A 4,482-nucleotide genomic window follows, 5' to 3' on the forward strand; every position below is an offset into this window, starting at 1 on the left:
GTTGTTGTTTTAGGTCCCTGATTTTGAGGGGTTTGTTACACAGAAAAGGACAATTGAGATATTCTCCTTCACCAACAACTTCTAAACTTGACTCCTAGAAGTAAGTACTAAAAATGTTTGCTGTTACATTTTCAGTCCCTTTTCTATACTTTTAAACATTGTTCATACTCATACTCTGCTTTAAATATTAATAGGACCATTATATTTAAATTGTTCATACACTTGCTTTTTTTCACTCATTTATTCAAGAGATTTTTAATTGAGAACTTATACCAAGCATTGTTTAAGATATTGAGGATTCAGGATGAACAAAGTCCTAAAGCAGATGGAGGTTATGTTTATGTAACAATGTCTTGCTTTGTATGTCCATATATACAGGTCTATATAATTCCTTTTCTCTGCCCACATCGTATTGCTTTTTATCTTCGCATACAGATTATCTAGTACACGAAGTGATTCATATTGTTGGATACATACAATGTTTCCAATATTTTGCTATTTCCAACAACGTATAAGTGCACATGTATACTTTCTCTTAATAGAAAGCGCAAGAAGTATAATTAGGGAGAACTGTATTTTTAATTCTAATACTGCCACATTAACTTCAACAACTGACGCTCCCATCAGTAGCACAGGAAAATGCCTGTCCCCTGACCCTCACTGACACTTGAGTCAATGTTCTGGGAGTAAAACTCTCTTATTTTAATTCACATTTCCCCCAATTATTAATGAGGTTAAACATCTTCAGGAACCAATTATAACTCCTTTTCAGTGAATTGTTTATTGTTATTCTTTGCAAATTTAAAAATTGGTTGTCTTCCTTAACTAAAAGTGTGACTACTTTAGTCTAATTATGAATGCTTTATCTCTTAAATATGGAGCAAAAACAACTTGAGTCTAAAGTTACTTTTTTTTTAAACATCTTTATTGGAGTACAATTGCTTTACAGTGGTGTGTTAGTTTCTGCTGTATGACAAAGTGAATCAGCTATACGTATACATCTATCCCCATATCCCCTCCCTCTTGTGTCTCCCTCCCACCCTCCCTAACCCACCCCTCTAGGTGGTCACAAAACACCGAGCTGATTTCCCTGTGCTATGTGGCTGTTTCCCACTAACCATCTATTTTACACTAAACCTGCTCTTAAGCTTCATATTGCTTTTTATTATACAGAAGATTTTGATTTTCATGTGGGCAAATCTGTCCATCTGTTACTTCTTGTCTTTTGGATTTTATATCTTGCTTATGAAGGCCTCCATGCCAAAGTTATATAAACATTATCTTTGGCCTCTATATTTAAAAATGTTTCTTTAAACATCAGTTATTATTTTGTAATGTATATGGACTTTTCTCTTAGTGACTTGGTGTGGTAGGCATCTAGATTTCCTTTTCTTTTTGGTCTATTGATTGATTCTCAGTCCCCAACTAATATGTATTTAGTTACTATCGATTATAGCTTATTTTCATGTTTGGCAGGGCAAATTGCCCCTCTTGGTTCCTCTTTCTCAAAAACATCTTGGCTTTCCTTTTATTTTCTCTTCCAAAGTTTGGAAGTGTGGCTTATTGAGTTCCTTTCAAAAAACAATTCCTATGTGGGTTTTTTTATTAAGATTTAATTAAATTTATAGAGAAGTGATATCTTTACAACCCAGAAATGTGGTCTCTTCTTCATTTACTCAAGTTTTCCATTAAGTTTTATAATATTTTTTCATCTAGGTCCTGGCATATTTCTCTCTGTTTCATTTCTAAAAACCTAATTATTTTGTTACAATTGTGAATGGGACGATTATCAAATTTTTATTCAGTTATTGCTAGAATGTGGAAAAGCCACTGATTTCTGTGTGTTGACTTTGGAGACAATTTTTTTACTTACCAGTTGTCACTTGATCCTCTGGGTGTCTGAGCAAAAAATTATATCATCTACAAATAATAAATATTTTGTCTCTTTGTTCCCCCCCGATTCATCATTCTTATTTTTCTGATTAATTCATTAACTAAGACTTCCAATAAAGTTTTGACAAGTTGAGGTGATAGTAAGCACACTTTCCTTGCTCCTAAACGTTTTATTATCAAGTATGACACTTGCTATATGTTTCTAGTAGAAAACTTTAGCAAGATAAAAAAGCTCACTCTGTTGCTAACTCAGCATTTGATGAAAAGTGGATCTTGAATTTTATCAAATGCTTTTATCAGACATCTCTTAAGACATTATGTAGATTTTCTCCTTTAATCTATTAATGTAGCAAAACAAAAGATGACATAAGGTTCATTCAGCCAACATATATTTATTGAGTACCTATTATCTATGTGCCAAGAACTATGATAAATGCCAGGAATATAAACAAGAACAAGAACGGAAAGTTTTCTGCCCTGAAGTTGAGCAATCTTTGCATTCTTAGGATAAACCCTATTTACTCTAGGTGTGTTACTCTTTCAATACGCTGCAGGACTTGATCTGATATCGCTTTGCTTAGGATTTTTGCATCTACATTCCTGAGTGGAACCAGATTATGTTGCCCTGGGCCCCATTCAAAACTGACAGTTTTACAAGTTCTCAGTAAACAGACTGGAGCAAAGTATAGTGCTTCTCTCCATTTATTCAAGTGTTCTTTTAAATCTGTAATAAATTTTGCAGTTTTCTTCCTGTGGGTCTTAAACATTCCTGATTAAATATATTCCTAGATAATGTATTCATTTCATTTCATTATGAGTGAGATGTTTAAATCAACTCTTCTAATTATTTATTGTTTGGGTATATAAAACCAATTGATTTTTATATATTTGGTTTATGATTGGTTGCTTAGACAGAAATTTTTCAATAAGGCTTTTCTTTTTTTTTTTTTGTTGGTCAGCAGCTACATTTATTTTGACCAGACTCAGGAGTCAGACGATACTCCCAACAATCAGGCCATTAGGTCTTGTAAACAAAACAGGCAAAAAGGGGGAACTAACCAGGATCAGCATCTACCATTTTCCATGTGTGTTCACAAGCCTTTTTTTTTTTTTTGAGTTGGCCTTGAGAATGAATTTAGAGAAAGCTAGCAGAATACCAAGCACTAACATGAAGAGACCCTATATGCACACGCTGTCCATCTCCCCACATCTGCTACCTTTGACTGGCAACAAGACAGGAAGGAATTATTAAACTATTAGGTAGCATGAAGTTATCCAGTAAGAGGCACACCTCCAGCTCAGGTTTGAGACACCAGACCTCAGAGTAAGGGAACTTATGTTAAGTGGTGTGTAAAAAGTAATAGAAGACTAAGGTTTGGAAAGAGGATAAACAAGGAGACTTTAAAAAATCTCTTCTCCTGGGATGATCTGTTTGCGCCAGTGTCCTTGGAAAGTGAGGGCTTGATGTGCCTCCTGCCAGTGTCTTGGTCATGCGTGTTGCTGCTGGTGTGTTTCAAATACTACTGAAAACATGGTATTTTTTTTTTCTGAGCATTTTCCTGGTACTGGGTCCAACAGGAAAATCCCCTACGGTCACCTCTCCCCTGGACCCGGGGTTATTTTTCCTCATTTTTTCTTTCTTTTCTCCTCAGACTTGTAGTAGGGGTTCCACAACATGAAAAGGAGAAGTATAATAGGGATAAGAAAGTAGGTGATGTAGGCAGATATATGGAATAGTCGTTGGTGGAAAGTCTTAGGTCCTTGTCCTCTGAAACAACTGGTTTTGGAGAAATCCTGGAGTAGAAACGTGGAGAGGATTGGAATCAGAGTTGTCATGGTGTCAACCGAGTAGTTGATTGCAGGGGTGCGGATCCACCTGCAGCCTCCATGAACACTGGTATGGCCACCTTCTTTTTAAAAGCATCCGTCATGGGGACACTTTGAAGACTTATGTTGGGATGAGAAAGAAAGGCAACTGACACACAAGCTCGCAAAACAGGAAGGACTTAAACCACACCGGGGGGTTGTGTAGCAGGGGATCTTTGAACTCCTCAGTATACCACTGCCGCAGGTTTCTCAGCTCCACCCGGTAGAGATCACAAGGCAGCACCGCCTGCAGGTCCACGAGCAAGGTGATGGGGATGTGGGAGAGGACCAGCAGCCACTCCAAGCCATGCCGGGCACCCAGAGACCCCATCATCCATCAGCTGGGCAGAGCAGGATCCCAGACTACCAGGCTTTTCATTTTTAACTGATATTTTTCCTGGTTATGAGACTTCAGGATAGACCATCATAATATGAGTAAATAGTAATATTTTCCTCTTCCTCATCAATCACTAATCCTTTTCCCTCTGTGCCTGATCTTATTTCATGGGTTAGAAATTGCAGCACAATATTGAGTAGTATTTATAATAAAGAACATCCTTGTATTTTTTTCTTCTTTTAAAGTCAATGTTCCTAGAGTTTTATGGTTAGATAATCACATATTGAGATAAATAATCTGCACCAACTTGAGAAAGAAGATTTCATTCCTATTCTGGTCCTAGTTATCAGGTGCTTTTACTAAAAATGGATGTTGCATTTTTTGCA

The 4,482-nt window shown here is 36.6% G+C and overlaps 1 pseudogene across 1 annotated transcript; it reads right to left on the reverse strand.

The window, feature by feature from the left end:
- Nucleotides 1–3,519: 3,519 nt before the first annotated feature.
- LOC309822641 (sigma intracellular receptor 2-like) lies at nucleotides 3,520–4,093 on the reverse strand (annotated as a pseudogene). Its single transcript has 2 exons — nucleotides 3,833–4,093; nucleotides 3,520–3,787 (listed from the first exon to the last, which is right to left on the reverse strand). The product of its transcript is annotated as a sigma intracellular receptor 2-like (transcript).
- Nucleotides 4,094–4,482: the final 389 nt, after the last annotated feature.

Source organism: Grampus griseus, assembly GCF_964374135.1.
Source record: "Grampus griseus genome assembly, chromosome: 5".
NCBI lineage: Eukaryota > Metazoa > Chordata > Mammalia > Artiodactyla > Delphinidae > Grampus > Grampus griseus.